At 35.1% G+C, this 14,205-nt stretch overlaps 1 protein-coding gene across 11 annotated transcripts in view; it reads right to left on the bottom strand.

Moving 5' to 3' along the window:
• The window catches only part of PRLR (prolactin receptor), a 151,211-nt gene that overhangs the window by 117,828 nt on the left and 19,178 nt on the right, over positions 1-14,205 (bottom strand). For 7 of the 11 annotated variants that reach the window (XM_065045130.1, XM_065045135.1, XM_065045131.1 and 4 more), the window contains one exon: positions 8,564-8,697. The exons of the other annotated variants lie outside the window; for them this stretch is intronic. The gene's annotated coding sequence lies outside the window, so the exon portion shown is untranslated. The remainder of the gene's footprint in view (positions 1-8,563; positions 8,698-14,205) is intronic. 11 annotated transcript variants of the gene reach the window in all.

Raw genomic sequence — 14,205 nt, forward strand, 5'->3', positions numbered from 1 at the left:
CTTTTCTTTTTCATCTTACAGCAATAAAATATGGTGTAATTTTGTCTTGGAAATATTCAACTTTAAGATAGCAATATTATACTGTTTTTATAGTACCCGTGGAAGTGAAGGGCAAGTAAAAAAAATTAAAAAAATATTTACCAGAATTGTTTTGTAGATATGAGAGAATTCAGTTTATTGGTTAGTTAACAATAAGGTCCCATTTAAACAGGGTGTGGTAACTAAAAAAATGCTACCAAATGTATGAAAACACACAAGCACAAAAAAAATAGGAAGTAAAATGCAGGATGCAGAATGACTGGTTTTAAATTAGCTTAATAACATTGTACATATATAAAAATATGGTGGAAGAAAAAGAGTAAGTGGAATGCTTATTATGTTCAGTACACAAAACATAGGAAAAAGTATTGTTTGCTCCAACAGAGGAGTAGTGTTCAAAGCTAAAATACCTGAAACAGATCAGATAAATAAGTTCAGTGCATTAAGAAGGAAAACAGGGTCAATATGGATTGAGATTCCTCATCTAAGCAGGCAAGCACAGGATTATTAAGACTGTTATAATGATGGTGGGACTAGGATGACGACAGTGACTGTGATGTACCATGGGAGACCAGGAAACCTGAGAGCAAAAAGCAAGCAATAACATAAACCAGGAAAACTCCACAGAGGTACATTGCTGAGGCAAAAATCTATAATACTACGAAGGATTATTTCAGACAATCCAGCCAGGAAATCCACAACAGGAGAAATAACTCTTGAGTTAGTCCTGCACAAAGTACAGGACATGATTCACAATTTTGATAGTAGCTAATCTGTAACTGTGTCCACCACATTCTTAATTTCATGGACAAAGTAAGCAAAAAACAAACAAAGAAATAAATCCACCAATCTAAGGTTTAGCTTAAAAAAACCCAAGTAAATGAGTAACTAAATTATTAGTGTAGATGTGCAACATATCTTAATTCCCGTGTTTTCCAAAGCAGGTTGCTAGTGTGCGTGCATGCATGGGTTCCCCTCCTTTTGCCCTGAATATAAGCTAACTACTAGTTCTGTTTCCCACTCATTTGCAGTCTGACAGTGCAAATGAATTCAATTCACTGTGGGAAAAGCTGCAGAATAGGACAGTCACAGCAGCAAGAGATAAGTCAATATCAAATGCCAACAAACAAAGAATTTTATTAAAATAACAATTATTATTGTAGTATCTGAGAAAAATAACAAATTACACCAAAAAAGGGAAAAAAAACTACAGAGAATCAATGGCATCCTGAGATTTAGTTATCTTTGTCTCACAGATACTGCTTTTGCTCTTGGTTCAGACTGAATTAATGATCTTAAGGGTCTTTTTCAACTCAAATGACTCTATGATTCTAATATTGTGCCTCTTACTTAACTATTAAAATAAATCTAATAGCATTTCCTTTTTGCATCAATAACAATATTTGAATTGTATCACCTGTCACTACATTTGTGAGACAGAGCTTAGACAGCTTCATGAGTAATTTATACTTGTGAAGTAATCCACAGAATGGAACACAAGGAAGTCAAGAGAGACAAGGAACATAAACAAGAATCAAATAACCAGAAATGAGATACAGGTAGGAAACACAATGAACTGTCACAAAGAACATAATGTGTACTGTGACCTTCGGTCACTTAAAACTTCAAAACTGCAAAATGCACAGTATTCTAGGTCACAAAAATGGAAAAATTCAAAATACAAATATTTTTTAATTGATCAAAAAAAAGGGAAAATACAATAAACGTAACTGGACAAAGAACACAGAATTATTCTTTTAAAAAGCCAACAAGAAGTCACAATAATAAATACTAAATTTGTAACCAAAGATTATTTTATTAAATACACCTGTTTTTCATACCTAAGGAAGCAGAAGATTTTCCGCTAAGTATCTTCCAAAAACAGACATGTTTTTTTGTAAGATTTTTTTAAACCAAACGGAACAGTTTGACTGCACTGACTCAAAATGACTTATGGTGATCTAATAACAGTTGAAGATCCAGACCAATAAATTTAGACTGTCTTCCAATAATATTCCTAGTTTGAAATGAACAATGAAAGTCAATATACTGAAGGGGCAAAACTTAAACACAACTGCAAATCCTATATTCAGTGATCCTGGTATACTCATTCTTCCCTTAATAGCAGAGTTTTAACCATATCCTCTCAAGTCACATGGAGATACTCAAAATCAGGACCACAAACCCGAAGTCTTTCCAAATCTATTTCTTCAGATAAAATAAAAATTACTCTTACTTTACATAATGTTCTGTAAAAGTTCGTTTTATATTATTAGACTCTATATGAACTGCAACTTACCACTACAGAATTTAATTACAAAGTGTAAGCAAATCAGTATGATCAGTAGATGGTTCATGCTTAAAGAAAAAAAATCAGCCAAACCCAATGAAGAGATTTCATGGTGACACAGGAACCCCTGAAGAGTCCTAAGAACATGAATCAGTTTTGAGTACCAGTCGGATGAGATGATCATTGTTGGTCCTTTCCAACTGAACTATTCTAGTCTACTAAAGAATTACAGATCTTGAAAAACAAGCTTGTTAACATTTCTGCCCATGCATTGGCAGAGATTTGCAGCCTGACATGGGATGAATGTCCTACCCAATTCCTTTCGTGATGGTACCACACAGAATAAATTTACTGCAGACATGCCAATAAGAAGAAAAATTAGATATCATCGAGAGGGAATTTTTAACTGGAATAAAATAATTGGAGACATTATCACTCCAGTATGGGCAAGCAGATTTTAACACTATATATATTAAAATTAAAAAAGTAAAAACCTAATAAAATGGATTAGTTTGAACACTACTATAAAAAAAATTTAACGACATGATAAAATGCATTTGAATATTTTTTACAATCCTGACTGTCTGTTTGTGGCATTGCCAAAATGACAGCGAAGTGATGGGCTATGTAAACTGAACCTTGTTAAGAAAATGTAACGCAGCAGAGTCACGTAGATTTGCCAAATTACATTAAAGGTTTATGTGAAGCTCACGTTGTCAGCAAAAGAGGAACTACATATGTAATACCTGTCATTCCTGAAGACCTAAAACCTGTCCTAACCAGTTAAAGTTACTGTCTTAGTCAAAACTGAAGTCTGATATTTGAATGGATTTTTAGGAAAAGCATTTATTGAAGTTGCAGAAGTAAGGGTGTTGTTTTGGTTTTGGTTGGGTTTTGGGTTTGAGTTGTGGTGGTGGTGTTGTTGTTTTGTGTGTGTGTGTGTGTTGTTTGTTTGTTTTTGGATGTTTGTTTGTTTTTTTCTGCTGGCTTCTGCTGAAGCTTGCACATAACTATATTTTTAGCAGATTTAAAAGGTAAGCAAGTTGAAAATTCCTGGAAAAAAGTTCAAGGGGAATATTAAACCTGCAGTTAATTAATGCCCTCCTAAGCAGTGTGAGACCTATAGAAAAGACCCAATAGCATAGGCTAAGGAATTGAACACTACTTAAGATGGAAGCTGCAGTCTAGGAAATCCACAATACCAAAGACTCAAGAACATATCAGCCATCTGATTAAAGGGACCACTGGATGACAGAATCAGACAAATGAACAATAGCTTTGATCCAGTACAGCCATTTATAAGTTCTTGGGTCTGAAAGGACTCAGATCTCTTAAGGAAGCACAACAGCTTTGTGTTAGCAACCATATGCCTCAGTATAAATCCTGACCAAGAAGCACTGAAATAATAATCTCCTTGTACGTGAGTCTGTTAATACCCTTAAAAAACAGAACTGGTAATCCAATGATCCTCTCTGTGTTTTTCCCAGCCGACCTGAAGGTCTGTTAACAGGACGAATGTTATTACTTCCAAAATAATATTATACCTCTCACTGGAATTATCACTAGTATTTACTCTGTTTTTACCAAGACTGCAGACTGGAAATGGAGACATTTGTTAGCAAATCAGTTGAAACTGCTTTCTATATTATTCTAGTAATAATTTTCTAAATTGGGCTCTATCACTTATAAAACTTTAAACTGAAACACTTTGTGCTTTAAATAAAAGTACTAATGAAAAACACACGTTTTGCATTGTTTCAATAAATAATCTGGAGAAGTGCACAATACTTATCAAGAGATCAAAAAACACAATAGGGACTGAGGCTTCTCTGAAGACCTCCTTTCTTGGAGTGAATTCTTAATGCTGAAATGATGAGGTAGGAAGTTATGCGTTGCTGGCAAGTATTACAGAGCAAGTTATGAAGCCAAACTACCTTGATTCTGAAATGAAACACTTTCCTTGTTATACAGACAGAAGACAGCTGTGAGAGCCACTCTTCCTCCAGTGCAGAGATACAGCTTCACAGTTCTGTACTCCTGCAGCAGCCTTCTTGCTCCCTGAAGATATGCACAGGCACAGCAGAAGGCACTCAGCTGCTACTCAGTGCTTGAAAGCCATTTGCTACCTCCTGAAGATGCAGTGAGCCATAGGGGAGCACTCTCAGGCAAAGTCTGGCTTGTATACTGCTTGTTGGATCACACTAAGCCTCAGTAAAATTACCTTAAATCTGATTAACTACTGCTGCTGCCAAACAGTTTGAGTTTAGAGAGCATATGGATTCAAACATAATGATTGAAGTTTTGGGTTGGTTTTCCATCTAAATTTAAACTGTGTTGTAAATTGAAAATCAGTATGTAAACCATACATACTAAAGCAAAAAACACAGTGAACTCGTTTTTAAAAGTATCAATAGATCTTAAAGCCTACTGCTGGGCATTTTTCTATTTGTTTGAGAAAAAAGACACATAATATAAATACCAAAGGAGCAAACAACAAAACATGCAGCAAAGTATGTGGAGGAATACAAAAATATTGATGTAAACATTTTGCATAACTTTCTATATAACAAATATCAGTTAGTTTCAGGAAAACAGGACAATTAAGTTGCAAAAGCGTGAGATACTTTGGCTAGTTGTTAGAGCAGTACCCTCAGTTTCTGTTAGGACTATCTATTGCTACCTATTACTGCAGTGATACAAATATACATACTACAAATGTCTTTAGTTGTCTTGTTCACAGATAGCTACTCTGTCTGACAGTCTGACTTAAAAATGATGGATGACAGTATATTGCTCTTATTGCTCTGTGTATGCATGTATATTTATATATATATATTTTTTTTTTTTTTTAACAGCACATGTCTGTTAATATACCCACAAAAACATCTGGATTTCATAACTTTAACAAGTGTGTTCAAGTTTGAATGTTTCACTCATCAAAACCTGTTCAGAAAGTGATTTATGGCTACTAAGTTACCCTAATGAGAAAATTTAAGGTGTGTAAGTCAGATGTTCGAAAGTAGATTAGGGAGAAAAAAAAAGCGTCCAACCTACAGATTTGTATATATGTGTGGTGCACCAAATTGAAAAATTACAATAGAGTGAAAAAATAATACAATATAATTTATTCCAATAAACACATAATCTCATAACAACAATGGAATTAATGTACCATAATTTAAGGTGATATAATTCACATGCAAAGTATTTGAGAAGAACATAAGACTAAATAAATGTGACTTGGCGCTTTACACTTTCATTTGTTTACGTTTGAACTACAGTTCTCTGTTCAGCCTTTTGACAATAGTAACCTAAATACTTCAGGTCTTCCGCAGCCTAATTTTTTTTCTGGGGTTTTGTTGTCAATGTTAAACATATACCAAATATGAACCTTTCGATTTGGAAAAACTGTTCTTCCAGCTTATGGCACTGTGAATAGTAACATAAGATGAAAGATGAAGAAAAATTAGACATAAGTGGAGTGCTGTAGGTCTAGTTCTGGATTCCCTCAAACTGGTTCTACAAAATTAGTCTGATTTCACAGGAATATGATTACTCTTGAATTCATGTCTGAATTTGATCAAATAAATTAAAACTCTTGGGTACAAAACATTTTGAATAGATGTTACACCAGTGATTTAAAATGGAATGAGAAAATAATATTTGCTAGCATTCCACATGTCTTCTAAGAGATCTGCTACTCAAGTTGGAACACCTGGACACACGGGTTTGGGACATGCACAGGTGGTCTGCTGTAAATCCACAGCATCTGAAATGCCTTAGGCTTGGTATGCACGTACAGATCGGTTGCACAGCACATGCACACGAAGGATGACATGTCCTGGATGCATCTAACTCACTCCATGAGCAGGTAAAGGATGATCTGCCTATTTGTCCACAAATAACCCAACTGAAGAGACTGCTCTGTCTGTTGTTCAGGGTTGCAGATTATTCCAGAAATCGGTAGGGTAGTAGATAACTTGCAATAATTTACTGGCACACTGTTAAAGCAGTTTTTTGGGTTAAAAACAAAAAAGAGTTGGGTTCTACCTGTTGCTCCCTAAAGTAGTGACAGCTGGTCAAGGTCATTCACATCAGTGAGGTCTAGATTAAATATTAAATTTAATTCAAAGCAAACTCCTTATAGAATCCAAACTACTTAATAAAAGCAAAGATTTTAGTTATTCAAAGGCAAAGAAAAATGACCATAAAGCTACAGATAGAAGATAGGCCAATAGAGAATAATAGAGAATAAAGACAGATGTATTTGTATAAAATCAGGAAAAAAGCAAGCAGGGAAAAAAGGTTCAACACACCGACAGTAAATTAGGAAAAGTATCCAGCTCTGTACTTGAACTTCAAAATAACTATTAGACCCATAAGGAATCAACGGAAGCATGAGAAGATGAAATGACATGTGAGACTAAAGGCACTAAATATGACAGTAGTATAAAACCACCTGAAAAGTGAAAGTAAAAATGGACAAGGAAAGAAAGAATGGGAATGGGAAACCTGTAGGGAGGCACAACACAATTCCTAATCCTTCTGTTTTGAATATGAATAGCCTGTTTCTCTAAGCATCTTTGGGTCACAGCGGACTTTTCTCCAGGGACTAAAGTCACGGGTTTTTAAGCTAACTGCTGCATGTATTCTAACAACTTTGATTATGCTCTTAAATACTTAAGCATTAAATATTTAAAGCACTGAATATATTCTCTTCTATAAGATTTCCATTGCACATTTTACATACTTAAGATGACTGACATCATATTTAGCTCACAGTGGCGAAGTCTTCCCCATCCTTTTTGCTTCATTTCTTCCCCTGATTTCTGATAGAAAATATTCTCAGGAGACTGGCAAGTCTCAGAAATGAAGCAATGAGATCAGGTCAGTTTCGGATTTCCTGAAATGGCCTTAAACATGCTGCAAAAATTTCTGAACTCTCTTTAACAGGAAAAATCTTATACACAGAATTTTTCTGTAACTTAGATGAAATGGTAAAAACAGTAATTCTGAAGAAAAAAAAAATCAGGTATTTTAAACAATCAGATATAAAAAAGAAAGAAATGCAGAAACACTCTGAAAAGGAGTCAGATGCCAGCAAAGAATGATCAAAATCTGACAAAGTCCATTGGCTTTGGCAGGTTTAGATTAACTTCTGCAGAGAAAAAACAAACAAACAAACACCCCTAAACCAAACAAAAAACTACCAAACATTAAAAAAAAACCAACAAAACAAAACAAAAAACAAACCACGCAACAATCACCACAACCACCACAAATGCACCAAGAAAGAAAATAAATCACAAGATAACGTTAGAAACAAAATCATTATGATAATCAGTTGTGTCTCGTTTTACAGTTTGCTCCAGTTCCTCTCTTCTCTGCACAAGACATGGGACAGTATCACTATTGGAAAAGGTTCATCTGGCATTATCTGCACATAAACTAACACTGACTTTTTTTTTAATGAGTATTTTACACCACAAGAGATACTGAAACAAGAAAAATACAATGGTTAGTACATGCAGATTAAAACATAGGGATAATTAAGGAAGACATTTAATCACCTTTGATGTGATGTGGCAACTTAAAAAAGCAAAGCACAATAAACTCCAGAGATTCTGCCAAAGCACGCCAAATTGAGTTGCTCATTTGTTATTATTTATTATGAAGCTTCAACTAAAGTGTAACATTTTATTTTGCTTCAGAAACAAAAAGGAAAAATATTTTAAAGTTTAAACAGAAAACAATAAACTTCTGACAGTAATGTAAACTTTTTCAACTTCTTTCCTCACCCAGCAAAAATCAATTAGGTGTTTTGCTCTTGCACTTATTTATCTCAATTCCATTTGGATTTTTATTCTTTTACATACAAAAAACTGGGATGAAATAACATGTGTATGGTATTTTGCAGTGTGAGTTTACTTCAGTGACACACACATTAATTCTTTCTACTAAACAAGAAAACTGTGCTTGAAACTACTGACAACTATTCTGCATCTCAGGGTTCTATAAACTTTGTTTCTTATTACTGGGAAATTAACATATTTTATATAGTGGCATACTTGTGTGTGAATTTTAGCCTGATTACCAAGCTACAACAAAGATCAAAAAGACTTCCAGAGTTCATTATAGTTCAATTACCTCTTCCTCATTTCATAGCTTACAGAAAAACGTCACATTACTTTCTTTCTATTATTTAATTTTATTTTATATAAACATTTTACTTACACAAACGGAGCCTTTTAATCCATCTAACTGGGAAATGCATTCACTTGTTAGAATAATCCAGGTCTGACATTTACATCAGGTATATTGCATGTATGTTTTTGCCTGTGCATATCTCCGTCACTCCTGAGGGACACCTGCACAGTGAAGAACAGACAGATCTTGTTGATCCCTGATAAGGTCACAGAGGCTTAGCTATAATATAGCCTTGCTTAATCCTCATTGGTTTTGCCTATTGAGCACAAGGCTGTTTCCTTGACAACACAGCTGCAGTTGCCACAGCATCCAGAGCCACATGTGATGTCCAGGTTTAGGGTATGGCCCAGATGAAAGTCTATTATTCAGTGCTGTTTTCTACAAGTCATTGTAGGCTAAAAATAAATCTGATACATTCTATTTCTTCTGTTAATATTAAGCCCTTTGCTATTACTTACTTACAAACACATTTCCTACACGGCATAGGCACTTATAAAACTCGGATGAAGGGTACTTTTCATTCAAGGTGTGTTATTCACATGTGATACACAGGTAACAATGAACATCAGCTTGTGATGTAATAAGACAGATGGAATTAGGAAACATACAAAAAATGCAGTAATAATATGGGAAGTTGAAATATGATGAATGACATCACAAACAGGGAGGCAATTTTTAATTTTTTTTTTTACTTTCTGAAATGTTTGTTCAAAAAGTGACTGGCATTCATTACACCCAGTGAACTAGTTCTGAAGTTGAGAATCATATTTTTAAGCCTCACCTCACATCTTAACCAATGTCGTCAACTGTCTATCCTCTTGATGCTAATCAGAGATTGGGCATCTAACAGTATTGCTATAATGACTTTTTATTAAAATCATTTATCATCTTTCTCTGCTGAAATAGCTAATGCATTAGCAAAAGTGACCCAGAGAAGTTCCTTTCTGTTGTTTTATTATCACTGAATTAGAGAGAGGTTATCCAATTTATAAATGCTCACAGTGTATTTACGGGTTACATGACACAGTAAGCTTGCCTAACTTATGCTCCAAAATATTCCTGGAGCTCTTACCCATGACTGTAATTCATCCAGATTTAAGTACTTCCTGTACATTTCACGGAGGTGTTGAAACTGCTAAGTGTATATGTACATAACTGCTGAAAACCATCTTGATTATCTCATGGAAAGTGGATGCTGGGTAGTACACAAACATTTTAAAGGAGTAGTATGAGTAGGTCCTCCAGTTGAAGCTGAAGGTAGGCAAATTCAGGAGAGCAGTTAAGTCCCAGAATTTGGCATTCTTGCAGCCATGGTTCTCTAGCCCAGGGCTCTGGGGACCCCTGAACCCATCTTTGGTATTGAAGACTAAGGCAAAGAAAGCATTAAATGTGGCAGCTTTGTCTATGTTCCTCTTTATGAGGTGACCATGCTCTTATCAGTATAAACAGCAGGACCAAATAACTTCTACTGAATTTAGAGCTAATATGAAAACTAGCCTCTTTCAAGCATAGGAAATAACAACAATAGTGGCCTACAGTATTTAGTCGCAACCAGAAATCCCCAAACGAATTAGACTGATGGAACTGCAAACTGAGAAACAAACCAAAAATTTAAACTTAGAAACACATTATTTGCGCAAGGAGAAGCCAGAAATCCTCCATTATTTCGTAAGTCTATGTGCAAATTAGTGCCCTAAGTCATGATTGATCAGTTGAATCATCTCCAGCAAAGCAAGTTAAGAATTCCAAATTAGCCTGGGATATAATGATTTCACAGGAATATATATATATGTCTCTTTCTGAGGAGGAGGAGCATTACTGCTACTGTAAATTAATAGGCCTTTTATATTTGTCCTAAAATATTTCAGAACATGTATGAAGTAAGTGTCAGCAAAAAGTAGTTGAGATTGTGACAGCTCATCTATAAAGCTACTTGTACTACCTGAAAATATACAGCTGGGAATAATGTATGAAATATATAAAATTAAGAACTACATGGAAAGGCGGAAAGATAATGGTTAATGCCCAATGAGTACACAGTCATACAGCACTAACTGATAAGTGTGAGATGTTGCAGGCTGTAGTTTATAATGTTCCATCAGTTTCAGCTGACTTGATACATTTTGTATCTTCTCTGGGTATGTGAGTTGTTCCAAATGGTTAGATTTAGATATTGGATTAAAATTCTAGTTTCACATAAATCAAGAGCAAAACTACTATGAAGGACTAGAAATTGATACAGACAGGTGAGGAAGAAGGAAACAATGAATACAGTGATCAGTATCACAGGCTGTAATCTCAGCAAAACCTTGATCAGATCATTATGAACTTTGTGCAGCTAGCAGAGCAAAAGTGATAGTAAGCAGGCATGGGATATAAGGAGATTAAGATGACTGTTCACACAGATTCCTATCAAGTGGGAAAGAACATGAGAGAAAGCAAAAAAATTACCATTTAAATATTTAACAAGTGGGCAATAAGGGCTGGCATAGAAAGCAAGGGAGCATTGAGAGTCCAAAAAGAAAGGTTTAGGAACAAGTTTAAAGGTCCGTATAGAAATGAGACAGTGGCAAACTACACTCTGATATTAGATAAATACACATGGAATAAGACTACATTTTTCAAACTTCAGAAAAAGGATTTTACGATAATTAAGACAAATGGTGAAACAAGAAAACAAATGTATCAGTTCTTTAGCTGAATAAGGAAGGTTCTACTTTAGAAATACACTTCAGCAAGCATAGGCAAAATTAAATTATACAGTAAGTCCTGCCAGATAGCTGCTTGTACTATATCAAAGGTATGCAATACTACAATGCATAGAATAGATCCTCTGTAGAACTACTTTATTGGTTTAAATTTGTTCAAACAATGCTGACAGGGTAACTTTCTAGTGGCAGATTTTTTGTCTGACCACATTTCAACTAAATCAATACAAAACCTTTTCTTGTGTGCACTGGCTCATTTGAGAGAAATGCACTGTGTGCCCACATGTGTTTTAACCCAACTTGTGCTGGATAAATTCAGAACTAATGACTGTGCAAAAAGAATGGGCTGAAGATGGCATCCAGACTCCAGTATGATATGACAGATGCATTTCCTGGATCAAGGCAAGAAAACAGGAGAGGGAGGGAAGTCTGGAGAAACAGGAAGAGTTTTGTTTTGTCCCTTGTTGAACTGGAACTTCACACTAGATGTTCACAGAGAGATGTCTGAGTGATTTTAGTTTTGATGGAGCAAGACTAAAGTAAAGAAGCAGATAGTAGCTTGACGTCATGGTTAATGGATTTGAGATGCCCGAGCCCGAATAAGGCATTGCAATGTACCTTGTTGCAAAAACACTGAGAAGGATTTAATCAATTGAGAACATAGCAGTTTGTTTCTTAGCAACACAGGTCACCAAGAATACATCACTTCACTAATGTAATTGTTTTCTTACTGAATATAGTTAAATTTTTCCATTTTTCCTTTCAAATATCTCAAGTATACAAGCTGACATGATAGAAAGGATCAGGTTAGTACAACTACAGACACAGCCTCCTATGACAATGACCTCCTGTCTTCAAGAACTGTAGAGCTGAAAATGCAAAGAAAGTTATTGTGGGATTTAGGAGCTTTTGAGGGGTGTTTTGTTTGGCTTTTATACACCCAATACAAAATAGAAAGTGTTCTCCATCTGTCTGGCCCATATTTGTCAATTTAGCCCTGGGAAGTCAGAAAAACTACGAATTCTATCACTTTCAGAAGAAAATGTAGAATGTATAATCTGACTTATTTTCCTATGGATGACATATCAAATAACTAATAAAAAAATTGAGACCGTTGAAAGAATGCGGTAAGAGAGACAGTATCAATTTTCTAAGATACTAATATAGGACAGTGACAAGCGAGATATGGTAGGCCTGGTAAAACAACCACAGTTAAAGTAAAAGCATTTTGGTGAATACTGTCTGTGCTTTAGTATCCTCATGTTTCATAAGTTAGAAAAAAATCTAAACCCCCAAATTTTCTGTAAACTTGTGAAAACTTATTTTGAATAAAATATTGCCTATGCAAAACTATTGATAATTATCTACTCATTTCAGTTCTGAAAAAGCTATTTAAAATATTGCTAAGAAGACTGTTCTGTCTGTAAAGCCTATGAGCACCCTCCATTATCAATGCTGTGAAATCACTTTAAAAAATATTTTACACATTTATAAGTAATGTTAATACACAATTGAATCATTAATTAGCCATTCCAAGCCTTAATGACACAGAAGCATCAGTCTCATCTAGGAGTGAGACTTTTATAAGAAATACAACTACATTTAGAAAGACATCTAACATTACTAGACAAAGAAGTAGCTATAGGAAAGCCCCAGAGTTAATAATTAGAAATTCTGAAACAGATGACAACTGCAAACATGGTTTCATTTGCATCATGTATTTTACATCCATAATAGGCAAAAAAATCTATACTTAGTAAAGGAAATTAATTTTAATAACTACCTTTAAAAATCAGCTGAAAATCACAGCAAATAACAACTACAAATACTTAAAAAAAATTACTAATGTGATGAATAAAAATTTTAAATGATTTAAAAAGAGTGACCAGTGAATAGAAAAGGCTTCAAGTTCACTCGTTTTGGAGGCTGGCACATATTGGGCAAGATAAAAGCAAAATCAAAGTTAAGTAGATATAAGGCTTTCTGCAACAGAAGTAGGAATAAAAAGGAAAAAAAGACAGTAATTAATGGAAAAGAACACAAGCATACTCAGGGTTAGTTCATGTTTAACACAGTTCTTACATGGTAGTTCATGTTTACACTCACTCCAGAAGAACCCTGAATCCCTAAGTTCTTACAATAATATTCACTTAAGAATGAAGATATAAATTATGTTAAAATACATTTATGCTACATTTAACGTATGTAAAACAATGCTAAAAAACAATTTACAAATAAAATAAGATGCTGATCACAACTGCTATTTTATTACAGTGAATGGCTCTCCTAGCATCCTGGTTCAGCTGAGACTGAGTTAATTTTATTTGTAATAGCTGGTATAGTGCTGTGTTTTGGATTTATTACGAGAAGAACGTTGATAACACACTGATATTTTAGTTTTTCCTGAGCAAAGCTTACACAGAATTAAGGCCTCTTCTGCTCCTCATACCACCCCACCAGTGAGTAGGCTGGGGCTGCACAAGAAGTTGGGAGGGGACAGCTGATCCCAACTGACCAAAGGCATATTGCATGCCACATGACCTCACACTCAGTATATAAGCTGGGAAAGAAGAAGGAAGGGGAGAACATTTGGAGTGATGGCCTTTGTCTTCCCAACTAACCATAACGTGTGATGGAGCCCGCCTTTCCTGGAGATCACTGAACATCTGCCTGTTTATGGGAAGTAGTGAATGAATTCCTTGTTTTGCTTTGCCCATGTGTGTGGCTTTTGCTTTACCTGTTAAACTGTTTTACTTCAATCCATGAGTTTTCTCCCTTTCACTCTTCTGATTCTCTATCCCATCCCATCGGAGGCAGTGAGGAGGCACTGAGGGGGCACTGAGTGAGTAGCTGCATAATGCTTATTTGCCAGCTAGGGTTAAACCACGACAGGTGGTAAAACGTATCTTGCCCACTAACTGAAAGATGCAAGAGCTCTGAACACTGTTTAAATATGAGCTA

The sequence above is a fragment of the Columba livia genome, chromosome Z (genome assembly GCF_036013475.1).
Source record: "Columba livia isolate bColLiv1 breed racing homer chromosome Z, bColLiv1.pat.W.v2, whole genome shotgun sequence".
NCBI lineage: Eukaryota > Metazoa > Chordata > Aves > Columbiformes > Columbidae > Columba > Columba livia.